The sequence below is a fragment of the Eschrichtius robustus genome, chromosome 8 (genome assembly GCF_028021215.1).
Source record: "Eschrichtius robustus isolate mEscRob2 chromosome 8, mEscRob2.pri, whole genome shotgun sequence".
Lineage (NCBI taxonomy): Eukaryota > Metazoa > Chordata > Mammalia > Artiodactyla > Eschrichtiidae > Eschrichtius > Eschrichtius robustus.
In genome coordinates this window covers 53905462-53927454 of record NC_090831.1, presented here as the reverse complement: position 1 = coordinate 53927454, position 21993 = coordinate 53905462, and the positions used below count along the sequence as shown (strand labels likewise).

Below are 21993 nucleotides of genomic sequence, written 5' to 3'. Positions count from 1 at the left end.
ACAAAAGCCATCATATACATAAATGAAAGCACATGGCTGTGTTCCAGCACAAGCATATTGACAAAAGCAGGTGGTGGGCCACATCTGGCCCACAGGCCATAGCTTGTGGACCCATATTCTAGACTAAAAGAGACTAGAGAGACACAGCAACCAAGAGCAACTGAGGAATCTAGATTGCATCCTATTATTAAAGAACAGCTATGAAAGATATTCTTGAGACAACTGAGGGAAATCTGAATACACACTGGATACCAAATGATATAACAGAATTAGTGTTAATTTTCTTAAGGAGTTAGTCTAGTTCATTCACTTCATAGATGGCCGAGGCCAAAAATAAGCTCTTTATTCTGGAATCATCCCAAAGAGTACAAAATTTGCAGAACAAGAAATGTGGAATTTATCTGCATTTATGAGTTGGCTGAAGGTCAGTGGTTCTCAACCACAGGTTAGGTTACTTTGCCCCTCGGGGGGCCCTGGCAATATTAGGAGACTTTTTTATTTTATTTTATTTATTTATTTATTTATTTATTTATTTATTTATGGCTGTGTTGGGTCTTCGTCTCTGTGCGAGGGCTTTCTCTAGTTGCGGCAAGCGGGGGCCACTCTTCATCGCGGTGCGCAGGCCTCTCATTATCGCGGCCTCTCTTGTTGCGGAGCACAGGCTCCAGACCCGCAGGCTCAGTAATTGTGGCTCACGGGCCTAGTTGCTCCGCAGCATGTAGGATCTTCCCAGACCAGGGCTCGAACCCGTGTCCCCTGCATTGACAGGCAGACTCTCAACCACTGCGCCACCAGGGAAGCCCCTAGGAGACATTTTTGATTGTCAGAACTAGGATGGGGTGCTACTGGCATCTAGTGAGTAGAGGCCAGGAATGCTGCTAAACATCCTACAATACACAGGATGGCCCCCACAGCAAAGCACCCCATCTTACCTGACCCCAAATGTCAGCAGCCCTATTGTGGAGTAACTGAAGAATCTCTGGACATGGATGTAGAGAGAGAAGACTTAGATTTGAATCCAGCCCTGCCACTTAAAGCTGAGAAACCCTGGGCAAGTTATTTGAACTTTCTTGAGCCTCAGTCTCCTCATCTGTAAAATGGATATGCAGTCCCTCCATAACTTACTTCATAGGGCTACTGCAAGCCCCTCTGAAAGAATGAATGGATGTGAAAGCACTTTGTATAGGGCATAATTGTATATATACTACATGTGAGAAGCAGTGTGAAGGGGCTTGCCATTTTTATGATGATTAGGAGGCCAGGACATTCATACCAAAAGCAGAAAAATAATATCAAGTTGCAGCAGAATCTTTTGTAGGTTTGTTAACCACAGGCTTCTGAGCCCAACCCCCCCAAAATTATGGGTCGAGGCCCCATAATTTCTGTGTCTCACCAGTTCCCATGTGATGTTGATACGGCTGCTCCCAGACCTAACTTTGAGAAATACTGGTCTCGAGATCTACTCTTGCCTTCTCATATCAACAGGGGGTAGCAGAGAGCAGCAAATATCCAGTCAGTCACCAGGGAAGTGAGTTGAAATCCTCACGAAACCTCCTCGGTTTCAATCTAACAAATGGCAGGAGAGAGGGCTGAAATAGTGAATTATTTAGATTTATATTCTCCTTGTGACCTTGGCAACAAGTCATTTAACTTCTGCTGAATTGTTATCTGTAAAATGGGGGAAGTAACCTGAAAGATAGTGGGATGACTTGATTAATGTTTGCTGAGAATTAGAACTTCCAAACAAAATTGAAATGTGCAGGTAGTAAATTATTCTGGGAATTTCGTATTCCTTGGACCCTTTATAAACATCTGCATTTTAAACACTTCTGACTCATTTGTAAACATTGGTTGCCTTCGATGCATTTTCAGTTGTTTAACAGTTTAGAGGCAATACTTTGTACGCATTCATTATATCCGGAATGTGTAATAACTCCAAGCCTAAGAGACAGGCTAAGGGCAGATGAGAAGACAGTTATCCAGGGGGTGAAGGTGACCACCTTTTGATGGGGCCCCTGGTGGGTGGGAAATCCTTTAAGGTTTTTGCAGAGTGGCCCCAAAGCTGCTGGAATAGGTGCTCTAAAAATTCAGAGGCCAGTTCCCAGGAATCACCTCTTACAGGCTGATTTTGATCCTTCGACCATCATTTACTAAGCACCAGTATGTCCCAGGCTCTGGTCTGGAGGCGACACAGCCATGAACAAGAGACAAAGACTCTGCTTTCTTGGAGTTTGGGTCCCAGAGGTTTACTGCAGTGAGAGTCCTAACCTCTGGCCCGGAGTCCCCCATCCTGGCCACCCCATTGGCCTCAGTCTAATCTGCAGAGGTGATTTCTCTATCATTTACAATAGAATTGTCATTCCTTTTGCCATCGAAATTCTGGAATAATATTTGCTTTGGAGATCTTCATAGGCTTTTTGGAATTTAGGTGCCTTATTTAACCAATTTTAATTCTCTGTGTAATTTTCCCACCCATATCATCATGTCACCTCCCCAGTGAAAATTTCTCTCTAATTTCCAATGCAGTTGTCACTGTTAATTGCGTTGCGCAGGTTTTAATAATACAAATTAAAGATCAAGATTTGAGCTTACTGAATCCTTAGTTTTAAGGTGTTTGTTAGAATAAATTCCTTTAGGGTGAAAAAAAAAGATGAATTACTTATGAGAAGTGGCAGGAGGATTTTGCGGCTATGGGTGGAATTTTAAATTTTGCTTTTTGGAATTGAGTGGAGGGAGGTAGGTAGGCCTTAAATCAAGACCCCCGAACTCCAGCCTGGCACTGTCGCTCACGAGCTACACAGCCTGAAGTTGGGTACTTTCTCTCTCTGCACCAAAACCTCCTTCTCTGTAAAACGAGGAAAGGAGGAGGAGAGGGAAACTAACCTGGACGAATGCTAACGTCTCCTTGGGTTCTCGTGCTCCACTGTGCAAAGTGGGAGAGGGATATTAGCCAGTTGCCTTACAGGGGTGTCAGCAGGATGTGTTCTAAAGCAGTAGGGGTTGGCACACTACTGTTTACGGGCCAGATCTGCCTCTCTGCCTGTTTTTCCATGGCTCGCAAGCTAAATTTGGTTTTTATATCTTTCAATGTTTGGGGAAAAAAAGAGAATATGATTTTATGCCACATAAAAGTTGTATGAAGTTCGAAGTTCGGCCTCTGTAAATGAAGTTTTATTGGAGCATGGCCACCCTCGTCCATTTACGTATTGTCAGCAATGCTTTTGCACTCCAACAACAGCAATGAGTAGTCGGGACAGGGACAGTACCGTCTACCCAGCCTAAAATATGTACTATTTAGTCCTTGATTGAAAAAGTTTGCTCATCTGTGTTTTGACACTTTGTTGAACTCCATTCCGAACCGAATTGAGAAAACAAGAATTCTTCAGAGAATTTCAATTCCATGAAATGCAATTTTCTTAATTGAGCACGTTGAGCTCTTACCTGCAATCTCATGTCACATTATTCTGTAATGACAACAAACGCTGTATTATCGGACATAGTGAGTTAAGTGTACATTGCCTACAAACTGCTATGGGGAAATGTCAAAAAAGACCTTTCTGAAGAAAAAAAAATCTAGTAATCCTCGCAGGAGAAATTACAGATAGAATCACAACATGAAGAACCAAGTGATGAAGGATTTCATAAATCCCCAAAAGCACCAACCATAAAGAAAATGATTGATATATCAAATTACGTCACAATTTTAAAGTTCTGTATGAAAAAGATGCCACAGACTTCTTGTCTAATGACCCACAGAATTCTCATACTGTGCTAGTGAAAGTGCAAGATGGGAAACAATTCAACTGTTTGGGAAACAATTTGGCAGTTTCTTATAAAAACAAATATACATATATCACATGGCCCTTCTACTCTTAGGTATTTACCCAAGAGAAATTAAGACATGTTCACACGATGACTTCTATGTAAATGTTCATGATAATGTTATTCGTAATAGCCACAAACAAGAAACAGCCTTAATTTCCATCAACTGGTGAATGGATAAATAATTGTGGTGTGTTCATGTAATGAAATACTACTTGACAATAAAAAGGAATAAACTGCCGATAGATGGAAGAACATGGATGAATTTCAAAAGCATTTTGCTAAATGAAATAAGCCAGATATACTGAATGAGTATGTTTATATGATATTCTGAAAAAAAGCAAAACTAGTGACTGAGAGCAGATCTGTGCTTGCCTGACACTAGAGGTAGGGGGAGGAGAGGGACTGGGGGCACAAGGGAATTTGGGGGGCAAGGGAAACATTTTATGGCATGACTGTAGTGGTTAGAGAACTGTATCCATTTGTCAGATATCAAATTGTAGGCTTAAAATGGTTAGGTTTATTTTGTAGAAATATACCTCAATAAAGTTGATTGAAAATGGAAAGGTACAGACTGGAAGAAGATATTTGCAATACATGTAACTGATAAAAGATTAGGTTATGTAAAGAATTGTTAGGGAAATGCAAATCATCACACAACTAGACATTGTTTTATACCTACCAGATTGTCAATGAAAAAAATCTGACAAAATCAAGTGTTGGTCAAAGTGAGAACACCGGAACACTTATACTTTGCTGTTGGGAGTCTAAACTGGAACAGTTCTTTTGGGGGACAATCTGGCATTACCTGGTGAAGTTGAAGATGCACACACCTATGATCCAGCAGTCTCACTCCTTGGTGTAGAATGCCCCAGAGAAACCCTTGCACACGTGTTCAGGCGACACGGACAAGAACATTCAGAGCAACGTGAACGTCCCTCCACAGTAGAATGGCTAAATCAGTTGTAACATACAATGGAATACTAATTATCAGTGAAAATGAATGAACCGACAGCTATAAACACCCAGAGGAAAGACTTGCCAATGTAATATTGACAGAAAAAAAGAAAATTGCAAAAGAATACATGCAATATGATACCATTTACATAAAGTTTTCAAAAGCATGGAAAACTAAACAATATGGAAATGTATTAAAAAATGTAATAAGCCTATGGAAAAGAAGGCAAAAGAATTGTTATATGAAGCTCAGCACAGTGGTTGCCTCTGGGGAGGAGGAACGGGGGTCGCGGAGAGCAGCAGTCAGGCGGCTTCCATAGTGCCAGCCATGTTTTATTGCTTAAATTGACTGATAGGTTTGTTTTATTATTATTCTTTACGTTCTATCTACATGCTATATGTATTCTTTAGTAGTTTTCAAATATTACTTTAAATTTTTTTTATTTTATATTGGAGTATAGTCAATTTACAATGTTGTGTTAGTTTCAGGTGTACAGCAAAGTGACTCAGTTATACATATACATGTATCTATTCTTTTTCAGATTATTTTCCCGTATAAGTTATTACAGAATACTGAGTAGAGTACCCTGTGCTATACAGTAGGTCCTTGTTGATTATCTATTTTATATATAGTAGTGTGTATAATTTAATCCCAAATTCCTACTTTATCTCTCCCCCCAACTTTACCCTTTGGCAACCATAAGTTTGCTTTCTAGGTCTGTGAGTCTGTTTCTGTTTTGTAAATAAGTTCATTTGTATCATTTTTTTAGATTCCACGTATAAATGATATCATATGATATGTCTTTCTCTGTCTGACTTACTTCACTTAGTGTGATAATCCCTAGGTCCATCCATGTTGGCACAAATGGCATTATTTCATTCTTTTCTATGAAATATTACTTATTTTTTAAGTGGAGTAAAATAACTTCTAAAAAGAATTTTAAAATAAAGACAACTCAGTAGAAAAAATTGGCAAAGACTTGTGAACAGACAATCTACCGGAAATCCAAAAGCCAATACACAGATGAAAAGATGTTCGACCACACTAGTAACTGGGGAAATGCAAAAGAAGAGAACAAAGATATGTCAAACATAAGCCATTGGTACAGTATGATAATATTTAGGTAAAACTGTAAAACATTTAAAACAATACTGTAAATTGTTTATGCTTACATATGAACTTAAAGAATAGAAACATGCATGGGAATAGTACACATCAAATTCAGGGTAGTGGTTATCTCTAGTGATGGATGGAAAAGCATGGGATTAGTGATAGTTGTGAAGGGGCTTTAGCTGAATCTGTAACATTTTATCTCTAAAGGAAAAAAAAGCTGAAATAAATAGAGCAAAATGAAGATTTGCTCAATCTGGTAGTTCATTTGTTTTCCTCTCCACTATACTATGTGTTTGAAAAATTCTATAACTTTTCAAAAGAACAAGTTCTTGGGAATTCCCTGGTGGTCCAGTGGTTAAGACTCTGCACCTTCACTTCCAAGGGCTCAGGTTCAATCCCTGGTCGGGAAACTACGATTCTACAAGCTGCGCAGCACGGCCAAAAATAAAATAAAAGAATGAGTTCTTAATAACCTTTTCATTCCTCATGTGTGGTCTGAACAACAATAGAAATGAAATGTAAGCTCTTTCATTCAAAACTGTCTAGAGCTTTGAAACCCAAAGCCCTGGCCTCTTTGCCTTTTCCTGCAAAGTCCACCCTCCAAATTTTTTAAAACAATTTTTATTGGATATATTTGATTTACAATGTTGTGTTAGTTTCAGGTGTACAGCAAAGTGAATCAGTTACACATATGTCCATTCTTTTTTAGATTCTTTTCGCATACAGGCCATTACAGAATATTGAATAGAGTTCCCTGTGCTATACAGTAAGTCCTTGTTTTTATCTATTTTATGTATAGTAGTGTGTATATGTTAATCCCTATCTCCCAGTTTATCCCTCCCTCCCCTTCCCCCCAGTAACCATAAGTTTGTTTTCTATGTTTGTGACTCTGCTTCTGTTTTGCAGATAAGTTCATTTGTACCATTTTCTTAGATTCCACATATAAGCGATATCCTATAATATTTGTCTTTCTCTATCTGACTTACTTCACTTAGCATGATAATCTCTAGGTCCATCCATGTTGCTGCAGATGACATTATTCCATTCTTTTTTATGGTTGAGTAATATTCCATTGTATATATGTACCACATTTTCTTTATTTATTTAATTTATTTGTACCTCGCATCTGGCGGGATCTTAGTTCCCCAACCAGGGATTGAACCTGGGCCCTCTGCAGTGAGAGCACAGAGTCTTAACCACTGGACCACCAGGGAATTCCCAAATCGTTGTTTTTTTGGTTTTTGGGTTTTTTTGCCCATGTGGCTTGGATTGTGGGAGTTCCCCAACCAGGGATTGAACCAGGGCCATGGCAGTGAAAGTGCTGAGCCCTAACCACGGGACCACCAGGAACTCCTGTACCACATCTTCTTTATCCACTCCTCTGTCAATGGACATTTAGGTTGCTTCCATGTCTTGGCTATTGTAAATAGTGCTGCAGTGAACACTGGGGTGCATGTATCTTTTCAAATTATGGTTTTCTCCGGATACATGCTTAGGAATGGGATTGCTGGATCACATGGTAGTTCTATACTTAGTTTTTTAAGGAACCTCTGTACTGTTCTCCACAGTGGCTGTACCAGTTTACATTCCCACCAACAGTGTAGGAGGGTTCCCTTTTCTTCACACCCTCTTCAGCATTTATTGTTTGTAGAGTTTTTTTTTAAATAAATTTATTTATTTATTTATTTTTGGCTGTATTGGGTCTTCGTTGCTGCACGCGGGCTTTCTCTAGTTGCAGTGAGCGGGGGCTACTCTTCATTGCGGTGCGTGGGCTTCTCATTGCGGTGGCGTCTCTTGTTGAGGAGCACGGGCTCTAGGTGCGCAGGCTTCAGTAGTTGTGGCTCGCCGGCTCTAGAGCGCAGGCTCAGTAGTTGTGGTGCACGGGCTTAGTTGCTCCGAGGCATGTAGGATCTTCCCAGACCAGGGATCGAACCCGTGTCCCCTGCATTGGCAGGCGGATTCTTAACCACTGCGCCACCAGGGAAGCCCCGTTTGTAGAGTTTTTGATGTTGGCCATTCTGACAAGTGTGAAGTGATACCTCACTGTGGTTTTGATTTTCATTCCTCTAATAATTAGTGATGTTGAGCATCTTTTCGTGTGCTTTTGGCCATCTGTATGTCTTCTTTGGAGAAATGTCTAGATCTTCCACCCATTTTTTGATTGGGTTGTTTGTTTTTTTGATATTGAGCTGTTTGTATATTTTGGAGCACCTTCCAATTTAAAGATGTTGTTTCTGATTTTGGTGGCTAAACCCCCCCAAATTTACTTCCCCTCACCTATAAAATGAGGAGACTTGACCTCTGTCACCCCAGAAGCCCCTGACAAGAGGTGGCCATAGAAGCTCCACAGACACTGGCTCCTCACAAGGCCATGGCAGAAAGCTTTGCTTGGAGAACGGAAGGCTGCTTCAGTACAGGAGGTGGGTTTCCAAGCTTCCCGCTGCTGACTTCCCTCATTTTATACTCGATACCGCTATTTCAGCTACTCACCACTTGGGCCTGAGCCCCAGGAATACCACTGGCTGGTCTACAGCCAGTGACGTTTTGATTCCTAAGCAACGCCATGAGGTTATTGAAGAGAGCAATGGAAATGGGCTTGGCCAAACAGTTTATCCCCTGAGGATGCCCTTAAAAATGTCCTTAAATGATGAACCCTCTTACGAGGCCCTTTAAAAAATAAGCACTTTTGAGACTTCTTTAAAAACAAAATCTCTCTCTTTTCCTCTCCAACATACTTCCATCAGGCTATTGTCACTTCAGACCTGGATTACTATTAATGGCCTCCAAATTTCCCCAACTCTCTCCATATTTGTACTGCTCTTTGCTTCCAAAGCCATCTTTTAAAAGATAAGCTTGGAATTCTCAAGCTGGTATTAAGGAGTCTTCAGTGACCACCCCATCACCTACAGGGAAAACCAAACTCTGATGTGGCTTCCAAGATTGCCTATGGTGGCAAGTTGGGAGGCCTGTCATCTGTAAATAATAAAGTGCCTTTGTTCAGATGACGATTCAAGTTTAACCCTAAAATCACTGACTTGCACTGAGATATGCACAGAGCAGAGCGGTAAGTGGTGTTACAACTCATGCTTGGGGCCTGTGTTTGGGATGGTGACCCCCATATGATGGTCCCTCACTGTGTTTGTCAAGATTGAAAAAGGGGTACAGGTATGCTGCAGTCTGGCACCAATCTTCCTTTCCACCCTGACGCTCTACTACTTCCTGCCAGAATCCTCCCTGCTGGCCATTTGGTTTATTCACTCCACCTAGAATCAAACCAGCCAGCCCTGGGCTCGCACTGTCCTCTCCACCCTTCTCCTCTCCCACCCAGCGTAAAGTGCTTTCTCCTCTGTTTTCAACATGTTCTCAACAAAATGTCCCTTGAGTACACTGTTTATGCTGGGCTCTCTGCTGAACTTCTTTTTTTTTAACCTTTATTTATTTATTTATTTATGGCTGTGTTGGGTCTTCATTTCTGTGCTAGGGCTTTCTCTAGTTGTGGCAAGTGGGGGCCTCTCTTCATCGCGGCCTCTCTTGTTGTGGAGCACAGGCTCCAGACGCGCAGGCTCAGTAATTGTGGCTCACGGGCCTAGTTGCTCCGTGACATGTGGGCTTGAACCCGTGTCCCCTGCATTGGCAGGCAGATTCTCAACCACTGCGCCACCAGGGAAGCCCCTGAACTTCTTTAACACAATTGGAATGGTTTGTTTGGAGTTGAGGCGGGTGCCAGTTACTGTGGCTGCGTAACAAACAGCCCCATCTTAGTGGTGTCAGATAACTGCTTTATTGTGTTGATAGATCCTGTGGCGTAGGGATTTGGACAGAGCACTACAAGGTTGGCCTTTTTCTCCCCCATGATGTCTGGAGCCTTGGTGGGAAGACTCGAGGGCTGGGGGCTGGAGTCATCCGGAGGCTTCCCCACTCACAGGTCTGGGGCCCCAACTGGGATGACTGGAAGGCTGAGTTCAGCTGGAGCTATGGACAGGAGCACATACATGTGGCCTCTGCACATATCCTCATGATGTGGCATTTGTGTTCTGTGAGGGAATGTCCCAAGAGGGATCATTCAAGAGAGCCAGGCAGAAGTGGCATTGCCTTTTCTAACCTAGCTTCATATGTCACATAGTGTCACTTCAGCCATGTTTTATTGGTTGGAACACTCACAAGCCCATCCAGACTTAAGAGGAGGGGACATAAATCCAACCTCTCAATGGGAAAAGTGTCAAAGAATTTGGAGTCATATCTTAAAACAGCTACAAGGCATCATGCTGTTGTAGTATATACTATTAGTTAAATCCTTTCTTGTTATTTTCCTATCTCACACATTTGTATCTTTTTCTTCCACTACGTGATAAGTCCCCAAAACTGGGTCTTAGACTCTGAACCGTTCCTGGAGTGCTTCATCAATCCCTTCCTGACACAGAAAGCCCTTCGAAACAGTTTCACGGAAATCAATAATCATTTGGTGGCTGCTCTGAGGCAACTTGCTGGCTGCCTACTATTTAAATCCCACAAACTCCAGGGCTTTAGCTAAGATTTTTCTTTTTCAGCACAGAATGAGAGGCAGAAGGTCGGCCACTGTGTCAATGGCATGGCTGGAGACTTATGGCTACACATAGACTAATTATCCTAGTTAAAACTCCTACCACCCACACCCACGGGAGCTTCACCATGAGCCATCTTCTCATCATGTAGGTAGCAGACCTCAGAGAACCAGGCTCAAGAACCCCACATTTCGGGCTTCCCTGGTGGCGCAGTGGTTAAGAATCCACCTGCCGATGCACGGGACACGGGTTTGAGCCCTGGTCCGGGAAGATCCCACATGCCACAGAGCAACTAAGCCCGTGTGCCACAACTACTGGGCCTGCAAGCCACAACTACTTAGCCTGCATGCTGCAACTACTGAAGCCCCCGTGCCTAGAGCCTGTGCTCTGCAACAAGAGAAGCCACCGCAATGAGAAGCCCACACACCACAACGAAGAGTAGCCCCCGCTCACCACAGCTAGAGAAAACCCACACGCAGCAACAAAGACCCAACACAGCCAAAAATAAAATAAATAAAAATAAATTTATAAAAAAAAAATAGAACCCCACATTTCAACTCTGTCACTCCCAGAAGAACCACTCTTGCTTTGGTTTGGTTTAGGTTTTTGTGTTTTTTTATTTAACTTTTATTTTATATTGAAGTATAGTTGATTTACAATGTTGTGTTAGTTTCAGGTGTACAGCAAAGTGATTCAGTTATACATATACATGTATCTATTCTTTTTCAAGTTCTTTTCTCATACAGGTTATTGCAGAATACGGAGTAGAGTACCCTGTGCTATACAGTAGGACCTTGTTGATTATCTATTTTAAATATAGTAGTGTGTATATGTTAATCCCAACCTCCTAATTTATCCCTCTCCCACCACCTTTCCCCTTTGGAACCATAAGTTCATTTTCTAAGTCTGTGAGTCTGTTTCTGTTTTGTAAATAAGTTCATTTGTATCATTTTTTTAGATTCCACATACAAGTGGTATCATATGATATTTGTCTTTCTCTGACTTACTTCACTTAGTATGATAATTTCTAGGTCCATCCATGTTGCTGCAAATGGTATTATTTCATTCTTTTTAATGGCTGAATAATATTCCATTGTATATATGTACCACATCTTCTTTATCCATTCCTCTGTCAATGAACATTTATGTTGCTTCCATGTCTTGGCTATTGTAAATAGTACTGCTATGAACACTGGGGTGCATGTGTCTTTTTCTTTTTTTCTTTTTTTTTGGCTTTGCCAGGTGACATTCAGGATCTTAGTTCCCCAAACAGGGATCAAACCTGTGCCCCCTGCAGTGGCAGTGTGGAGTCCTAACCACTGCACCTCCAGGGAATTCCCTCTTTTTCTTTTTTTTTTTAAGTTTTATTTTATATTGGACTATAGTTGGTTTACAATGTTGTGTTACTTTCAGGTGTACAGCAAAGTGATTCAGTTAAATTCAGCTAGGTTGCTTCCATATTCTGGCTATTGTAAATAGCACTGCAATGAACGCTGGGGTGCATGTATCCTTTCGAACCGTGGTTTTCTCTGGATATATGCCCAGGAGTGGGATTGCTGAATCATATGGTAGTCCCATTTTTAGTTGTATGAGGAACCTCCATACTGTTCTCCATAGTGATTGTACTAATTTACATTCCTACCAACAGTGCATGAGGGTTCCCTTTTCTCCACACGCCCTCCAGCATTTATTGTTTGTAGACTTTTTGATGTTGGCCAACGTGACAGGTGTGAGGTGATACCTCATTGTAGTTTTGATTTGCATTTCTCTAATAATTAGGGATGTTGAGCATCTTTTCATGTGCTTTTTGGCCATCTGTATGTTTTCTTTGGAGAAATGTCTGTTTAGATCTTATTCCCATTTTTTGATTGGGTTGTTTGTTTTTTTGATATTGAGCTGTATGAGCTGTTTGTGTATTTGGAGATTAATCCTTGTTGGTCGCATTGTTTGCAAGTATTTTCTCGCATTCTGTAGGTTGTCTTTTCGTTTTGTTGATGGTTTCCTTTGCTTTGCAGAAGCTTTTAAGTTTATTAAGTCTAATTTGTTTATTTTTGTTTTTATTTTCATTACTCTAGGAGGTGGATCGAAAAAGAGCTTCGATTTTTGTCAAAGAGTGTTCTGCCTATGCTTTCCCCAGAGGAACCACTTTTGATGTGGTCATCTGGCAGAGGAGAGCAGACCCAGTGTGAAAACAAAAGCAAAGCAGAGTTCAAGTCATTTTGTCTTCGATCAAGGGAAGAGCCTTTGTGTGGCTTTTCAGCGTGAAAAGCGTGGGTGTTTCAGGCAGCTGAAAGCACCGTGTTGTTGAGTGTTTTTCCCGTGGTCATTGCCTGTGCAGCCTAGAGCCTGGACATTTCAGGGAGAAAAAAGTGGAGGCAGGGGGTGCTCTGTGAAAGAGAACACAGGCTTAGAATGCTTCTCAACTGGGATCCTTTCAGTTTAGGATTGTTGCCTTAAATTTATTGTCTTACGGTCAATCCAGGCCACTCTGATTTGCCCAGCATGAGGACGTCTTGTCACAGCTGTAGCTACTCTAACATTTTTGCAATGTATCCCCGAGAGAAGTGTTTCGGTCTTAATTTGATCATAACCATGTTATTTCAGAGCCCTGAAGAGAGCAAATGGGAGCAAAAAGAAGGAAGCAAAGATCCCCACTGCGGCTTAAGTCAGGAAGCCCCCCCGCAGGGGAAGCCGTCTTCCTAGGAATCATATTTTCTAGAAAACGAAGGGCAAAGTACACCCTCCGATTTTTTTTTTTTTTTAAAGGGAACGTTATTTATTTATTTATTTATTTATTTATTTATTTTGGCTGTGTTGGGTCTTCGTTTCTGTGCGAGGGCTTTCTCTAGTTGCGGCAAGCGGGGGCCACTCTTCATCGCGGTGCGCGGGCCTCTCACTGTCGCGGCCTCTCTTGCTGCGGAGCACAGGCTCCAGACGCGCATGCTCAGTAATTGTGGCTCACGGGCCTAGTTGCTCCGCGGCATGTGGGATCCTCCCAGACCAGGGCTCGAACCCGTGTGCCCTGCATTGGCAGGCAGATTCTCAACCACTGTGCCACCGGGGAAGCCCGGGGAAGCCCCCCTCTGATTATTTTTTTTTTAAACAAAACTCCTACACCCTGACATGAGGTAGATTAAGATTCTTTTTTTTTTATTTTGTATTTTCAACATTTAATTTTTTAATTGTTTTATACATCTTTATTGGAGTATAATTGCTTCACAATGCTGTGTTAGTTTCTGTTGTACAGCAAAGTGAATCAGATATATGCATACGTATATCCCCATATCCCCTCCTTCCCTATCCCACCCCTCTAGGTGGTCACAAAGCACCAAGCTGCTCTCCCTGTGCTATGCAGCTGCTTCCCACTAGCTATCTATTTTACATTTGGTAGTGTATATATGTCCATGCCACTCTCTCACTTTGTCCCAGCTTACCCTTCCCCCACCCGTGTCCTCAAGTCTGTTCTCAACGTCTGCATCTTTATTCCTGCCCTACCACTAGGTTCATCAGTACCATTTTTCTAGATTCCATATATATGTGTTCGCATATGGTATTTGTTTTTCTCTTTCTGACTTACTTCACTCTGTATGACAGACTCTAGGTCCATCCACCTCACTACAAATAACTCAATTTTGTTCCCTTTTATAGCTGAGTAATATTCCATTGTATATATGTGCCACATCTTCTTTATTGATTCACCTGTTGATGGACATTTAGGTTGTTTCCATGTCCTGGCTATTGTAAATAGTGCTGAGATGAACATTGTGGTACATGTATCTTTTTGAATTATGGTTTTCTCAGGGTGTAAGATTCTTCTCGATTATTTAAGAATCATCCTGTTTGCCTGGTACCTCCTTAAGTTTAAAGAAAAAGAGTTAAAAAGTATACCCTGACTATTAGACATTGGGTTTTAGTTCTGGACTTTGGATGATTCTCTAAGTGTAGAAAACGGTCTAATTTCCTCAATGTCAAGTTCATCCGCTGCATTCCTGTTTTACTATGCATGTAAACTTGATATATATTTTTTTAACTTTCAGACACCATATACACTTGATTTTCCAAAAGAAAAAGGTTTTTTTCTAAGCGTTGGTAAAGTATTGGAAAGAAGAATAATGAATTAATCTAGAGCCATAAAAACATCTGTACTCCTTAAGTTCTTGCTTTTCGCAAGCAATCAGGGCAACTTTATCCTTGGAAATGGGGATTAACATTTGGCAATTTGAAAGTTTTGCTTTCTGGAAAAAAATCACAATTTATAGAGTTAGAACAATAACAACAACTCAGTGCACTACGGCTCTTCAAATGATTCCAAGACCTTTGACTGGTCCTACAACAAGGGGACTTTTACAGGAGCCGGGACTGTCGGAGGGTGCAGGGCCCAGGTTCCTTCTTCAGAAGGCCTCTCCTCAGCACAGCGCAGCTGAAATCAAGGTAGGACAAATCGAGAAGGGTTACCTGCTATTCCCCATGTAATGGGGAATCTTTAGTGTCAGCCGAAAGTGACTCTTTGGGGGACTAAAAAAGATAAAATCTCAATTGTCAATTCTGTTCCCAGCAATAAGATGGACCAGATGCTCAAAGAAATTCCTCCCACTACAACTCAACTGAAAATATTGAATAAGATATAAAAACATGTTTTTAATGTATGATCGAGCTGGCAGGAAACTAAGGAGATGCTTTCATGACCAGAACCTATCTCAAAAAATGCAGATCTAGAGAAAACAGTAGAAATCAAGCAGTGAAACCAGAGTTCTTTCCGGGGGTACGCCCACATCCCTAGGGAGCTAGAGCTTGGGTTTAAAGACTTGCTCTTTGGGTTAAAAATAAACAAATGAAGACTGGGCAGGATGGGAGGACACTCTCCTCCCCCACATTCGTGCATAAAGCCAGAATTCTGGAATGATATCCTTGATGGGTGAAATAGAGAAAAATCTACCCCATTGAGGTAGAGAGTGGGGATGTTTGGTCAAGCTGGCTCGCAACTCTGGTGGTGGGCGTGGAGGTGAGGAATGAAATGAACAGTCCCCCCAGAGAGTTCCTAACCACAAGCCTGTACTCATGTGGTTTTAGAATTGGTATTCACACTGAAAACAACTCGTAGTTAAACATTTCATTTAAAGTGGCCCTGGATGAGTAATGGCTCCATAAACCTGGCAGAAGCAATACAAACTTTCTCTTTAGGAACTCTAAGCTTTAGAGAATTTCCACAGATAAAACCTCAAGAAACATGGGATCATAATTAAAAAACGAAACAGCAGGGACTTCCCTCGTGGCGCAGTGGTTAAGAATCCTCCTGCCAATGCAGGGGACACGGGTTCGAGCCCTGGTCCGGGAAGATCCCACATGCTGTGGAGCAACTAAGCCTGTGCACCACAACTACTGAGCCTGTGCTCTAGAGCCCGCGAGGCAAAACGACTGAGCCCATGTGCCACAACTACTGAAGCCCGCACACCTAGAGCCCGTGCTCCGCAACAAGAGAAGCCACCGCCATGAGAAGCCCGAGCATGGCAACAAAGAGTATCCCTCCCTCGCCGCAACTAGAGAAAGCCCACACGCAGCAACGAAGACCCAACGCAGCCAAAAATAAATAAATAAAAATTTAAAAACCAAACCAAAAGAAAACAGTAACTCGCTAAACACATGTGCAAACAATCCTTCATGAATGAGTCAGCAGAAACGATAAAAGAGTCGGGCTGGCAACCACTGAAGATATTGGAATGATCAGATACAAAACATAAATTTATTATGTGTCATACACTTAATGCTATAGAAGAGGAAATTGAAAGCGTGTTAAGGGAATAAGAAACAATCAACATTGGCTAAATGGACTTCTTCGCAAAAGCTTCTAGAAATGAGAATCATAATACTTATAGTCAGAAACAGTGAGCAGAGTTTGTTACTGTTTTTTGTTTGTTTACTTTTTTGTTTGTTTACTTTTGTAAGTAGCACGTTTCAAGTGCATACAAAAGGAGAGAGAAACCACTCTAAAGACTTAATCTAGCTTCAACGATTTTTCAACCTTGGGTTTTTGTTTGTTTGTTTGCTTTCAAGATGGGAAGCTTTCCCTGACCTCACCCACCCAGTCTGGGTTAGGTAATTCTACTAAGTGCTCCCATCGCAGCCTGTATTTATACCCATCATAGCACTTATCCCACCAGATGGTAATTGCCTGGCTTTTGTTGTTATTGCTGTTGTTTGTCTCCCCAACCAGAAAGGAAACCCCTTGAGGCCAAGGATCCTGTCTGCAGCACCTAGAACAGTGCCTGGAATATAGTAGGTACTGAAAAGTATGTTTAGAATAAATAAATGAATATAATAAAGCCTTGCAAATGCTAGAAATGTTATTGGTCCCTAAAAGACTATGCATTTGATGTTGTCACCTTGATCCTGACAGCAGCAGCTGCATCAGTAGCAAATAACGACCAAGAGAGCCAGAAGGAAATGCAGGATCCCCAGAAGCCACTCACACGAAGACTGGACTCCCAGGGAGCTGAGAAAGCCCCTCTGCATTTTAAGAAGCCTGAATGGATCAGCCTGTAGTGCTCCTAAACTCAAGGTTACACTTCTCAGAGTTTTTTGTGGCATGAATTTATGAAGCCACCAAGGAGACAGGAGGATTGATCTGCTGCAACAGTGGGAATGAATGTGTATTGTCACTTACTGTCCTCAGGTGTGGCCCAAAGGTGTGCTATTGTAAAGGTGAGGTCTCAGGTTCAAACCTGACCACTCTGTGAGGTGTTCTCTCAGCTCCTCCAGGCACCCGTCTGCCGTGGTGACTTGGAGCCAGACTGAAAGCAACCCAAGTTGGGGATCCAATCAGAGGAAGGGAGCTACTGCTGAGGAGGCTGAGCTTGTTTGCTCTGAACCACCCCTTGGGAGGTTAGCCGTCAGGGGTTACACTTATCTGCTCTTCCGATTTACTCAAGTCTTGGAATAAACAAAAGGGAGGAAACTTACAAAACTGGGATCAAAAAAAGGAAAAGCGGAGCCGATTCTTTACTGGGTCGTCAACGCATCTGATCAGAAGAAATCAGAGGCTCATCAAAAATCAGGTTTGGGCTGAAAGAAAACAACCCAAGGTCTTGTCAGCGGGGTGGAGTGGCGGGGTCTGATTTGGTTTTGGGGGTCAGGAGGGCCACAGAGCCTCTGGTCATTATTTAATACCACGGAGGATGTTCACGGGGCTGGGGGTGTCATTGGTCACTCATTCAAGAGGGTTGTGTAGTCTGGGAGAAGCACGTACTGGTGTTAATACTGCTTCAGGTTCCTTTAGGAACTTCACCGTCTGATTACCAGCAGGGCTGAGAAGCAGACTCGTGGCCTTGCTCAGTAGACACGCAAAGCTGAGATAAATGCGGAGCGTTGTCTCTGAAAGCCCTTTATCTGAAGTGCTGCTCCTAGAGAAGGTGAGATACCAAAACCACTCTCAGTGTGGAATGACCCACATGCCTCCCATTCTTCAGGCATGAGTGGGATGTTCCTTTCTCATTGAAATGATTCCAAAACAGCAGTTTCTCATGATCTCTGATTCTGGAGACCAGGCTTGTCAGCACCAAGTCCTTAAAGTTAATTAACAAAAGCAGTTTTTACAGGTCTTCCTTCCAACCTGGTAAAGGCTCAGGGGAGGGACTTCCCTGGCAGTCCAGTGGGTAAGACTCCACGTTCCCAGTGCAGGGGGCCTGGGATAGATCCCTGGTCAGGGAACTAGATTCTGCAGGCCGCAACTAAGAGTTTGCATGCCGCAACTAAAGATCCTGCAGGCTGCAATTAAGACCCTGAGCAGCCAAATAAATAAATATTTAAAAAAAGAAGACTCTGGGGAAAAGACCCATTAGAGAGGTTCTCGGAAATGCAAAATACCCCTGCTTGAAAACAGAGCCATCTGCTGTTGAGCGTGGACTTTGTTTTCAGTCCTTGGTTGATTTTTTTTTTTTAATTTATTAATTAATTTATTTTTGGCTGCACTGGGTCTTTGTTGCTGCACCCGGGCTTTTCTCTGGTCGCGGTGAGCGGGCTTCTCATTGCCGTGGCTTCTCTTGTTGCGGAGCACGGGCTCTAGGCACCTGGGCTTCAGGAGTTGTGGCTTGTGGGCTCTGGAGCGCAGGCTCAGGAGTTGTGGCTCGTGGGCTCTAGAGCACAGGCTCAGTAGTTGTGGCTCACGGGCTTAGTTGCTCCGTGGCATGTGGGATCTTCCTGGACCAGGGCTCGAACCTGCGTCCCCTGCATTGGCAGGCAGATTCTTAACCACTGTGCCACCAGGGAAGTCCATACAAGGACTTTTAAGTCAGTGGATCTTAATAACATTCTTGGTGTGTTAATTGAGGACCCTCCTGTTTGTTCTGTTAGCAGCAAAGCCAAGAGGTTCCTGAACTTGTTTCCTGGAGCTTCATGGGAAGGTAGGAAGATGGAAAGCTGCAGAGAAATGTCCTCTTCAGCTAGCCCCAGGGACTGCGGAGAGGGCAGGGGTGCTGGTTTGGGAGATGACACCAGAGGTACCTCAGGGACGTGCTTCAAAGAGAACAGAGAGGAAGAATAGAGCAGGCTGAACTAGAGAAAGGCTGAGCAAGCTTTCCTGGTGTTCCCACACTTGACTCTGGGGCTCGTAACACTGAAACTGGCACATCATTGTTTAATAAATGAATGATTGAATTCATATAGTTTGGGGACTAGGAAGTTTATCATGTCCAACCTTTGCTTACCCCATGCATGGGTTTACTTTGTATCTGTGTTTCCTAGTCTCTGGACCTTTTGGTTGCAAAGAACGTACTGCAATTCAATATAATTTTATTTAAAAACGTTGTTTCGTTCACAACACCTTTTTGTTATGCATGTGTTCAATGACTAATATCAAAGAGCCACAGTTTTTAGTTATTCATGATCGTTAAATAGGTGGGGACCACTTCTCTCCAGCTCAGCCACCCTTCCCAACCTCACACGGCAGCTCCTTCCACAACTGGGCAGTTGCAGCCATCGGTGAATATCCCTGCCTCGTTTAAGCTTCATCCTTTTTCTCGGATTTCCATTCTCTTTGTACTGTTTCTGCCCTCAGGAGACCTTGCAGAGGGAAGGGCTAGGATTAAAATTACCTCTTTTATAAATCTAATTAATTCTAGATATGCTAAGTTTGTGTATTTCTATTTAAAAATTATTTTGTGCTCCTCTTTGTAGATCTCCTAACTGGAAGAGGGAAAATCCTTTTAAGTAGAAGTTCAGCAACAGGGACTCATTGTTTTATAACCCTAGGGGTAGGCACTGTCTGTCTCCACCCCAAGCTCCCAGTGGAGCGTGGAGTCTGCATTGCCTGCCTGCTCATATATTTTCTGTTGGCTTGTCAGTCATGCCCTCTGTGCTGTAAGGACAGGGAGTCCAACCTGGAGTGGGCATTGAGGTCTACAATGCGATGAATTCTTGGTGTCCCAGGAAGCATGGAGCCTGTGGTTTGAGGGCATCCCAGAGCCCCGCCAGGGGCCTCTCAAGTAGGAGGCTCCTATGTGGGAAGAACCTCCTCCACCATTTCTGCGATGAGCCTGTTTGTTGGACCAAAGTGCAAGCTCACATTCCCACCTCTTGCAGCATTGTTTCCTCAGATCTCAGAACCATTGCTCAATCCGGAGCTGGGCCTCTGGGCACCCAGGCTATCATTTCTCCCACAGCCTACAGGAATTGGTAGGGACCTGAAGGCTACCAGCCCTACTTGTGCTCATCTTCACAATGAAGGGTGTACTTTCTTCTCACATTGATGTGCAGTTTGCATACAATGGGTCATTCTGAGTAGACTTGTGATTCACGACCTCCCCAAAGACCCTCACCAAGGCCAACAAACATTCCAGTGCCAGGTGCTGGGCTAAGGCAGGGAGGGGAAAGGTGAATAGTCCCTGCCCACTGGGAGCTTCCAGACAGGAGAGATGATGATTAGAGTAAATGTCATCAGTATCATATATTTGTATTTGAAAGTCCAAAATATTGTGGGGTCACATCAGCAGTTCTGTAGGAGCTGGAGAAGGAGCTGAGAGGAAGTGATAAATAAAAGGCTCAGGGAGATTGAGTCACTTCAGTCTTACACTGCTAGTGAACAGAAGAGCTGGAAATAAATCTAAGTCTTTTCCAATGGGTTATCATCCAATCGAACATGGTAAATGTTAAAGACATTTATGAACAAAGGAATGAAGGGCTTCTGAAGGAGTTTCTGAGTTTGTCATGTGCAAAGGTGGAAGAAGGGCACTGTAAAAAAATGGAATGGAATAGTATGTGCAAAGCTCAGCATGGAAAGGTTATGGTGTGTTTGGAAAACAGCAAAAAGCAGATGAGGCTAAAATAATTTTAGCCGGCAGCATGGAGGATGGAAAGAGTAGAGACAGATTGGAGACAGGAGAGCCAGGTAGGAGGCTGTCCCAGTAATTCGCCAAAAGCTGTTGAGGGTTCAGACTAAGGAAGGAACAGTGGGAATGAAGACGAGAAGTTGGATTCAAAAAATATTTTGGAGGTAGCATAAGCAGGATTTGAGAATGGACTAGTTGTTGCAGGAAGATCCTGCAGTGAATGCAGTCCAGAATTTAGGAGATTTGGGGGGGATGATGACCCATTAAACGAGATGGCAAATACAGGTGGTAAAGCAGGTTTGGGGTGTTCAGAAAAAATAGTGGAAACGCAGAACTGATGGCAAATGCTGGGAGAAGCACCAAATCCATGCCTATGGGGAAATGGAAGTGAAAAGGATGAGACTTAACTTCATCTGTAACACTTTATTCTTATTTTCAAAAATAACTTGAAGCAATTGTGAATATTCAGGGTGGTACACACAGGTGCTTGTATTAGTTTCTGTGGTTTTTAATTTTAAAAATTAAGCTTGGAGTTATTTCTTTAAAAGAAATTAATGTGTCAAGCATTTGGAGTACCTACTATGTGCTTGGCACTGATCCAGGCATCCGAGGTATTTGCCCCCTTCTCCTAGCCTCTTCCTTTCAGAAGTTATCAGGCTGGAGTTCAGAAACAGCTTCTGGTTCCAGCTTGGCCACAGGCCAAGTCATTTTTCCTCCCTGGGTCTCTCAGCTCTCACATCCTAGGATTCAATACTGTTAACTGCAACACAGCATTCCTTATTCTCACCGAGGTGAGCGCCACAGCGCAGTACATTAGCATAAAATAACTCCATTCGGGGAGTGTCCCTGAAGGCCTGACCTACTAAGAACGTTTTCCATATGGTCCTTAATCTCTGCCTCCCACCCAACCCCCGCCCAGGATAACATATGTTCCTCATGGGATTTCAAATTCGCAAGGGAATCTTGACAACTTCTTTGGTAATGGGCTGTGTCCTAATTCCAGTCTAATCAACAGAAGCAACTTCCGTACTTTCAGCTTTAGGTGCTGTGGAGAGAACAGATAAAAACAAAAATTTCTGCCTTCATGCTGTTTACATTCCAGTGAACGGAACCATCAAGGAAAAATAAGAACAATTCAAGGAAGACACAGCGCGTCAGTACGGTGCAGGGAAACGCAAGGTGAGTAGTGAAATCCCAGTCCTCTGACGCCTACAAAACCTAATCCCTAATCCCTAAATTC

The 21993-nt window shown here is 42.8% G+C and overlaps 1 non-coding gene across 1 annotated transcript; it reads right to left on the bottom strand.

The window, feature by feature from the left end:
* Positions 1-7034: 7034 nt before the first annotated feature.
* Positions 7035-7107, bottom strand: TRNAE-CUC (transfer RNA glutamic acid (anticodon CUC)). The gene has a single exon. It is a non-coding gene; the product is annotated as a tRNA-Glu (tRNA).
* Between the last annotated feature and the right edge of the window lie 14886 nt (positions 7108-21993).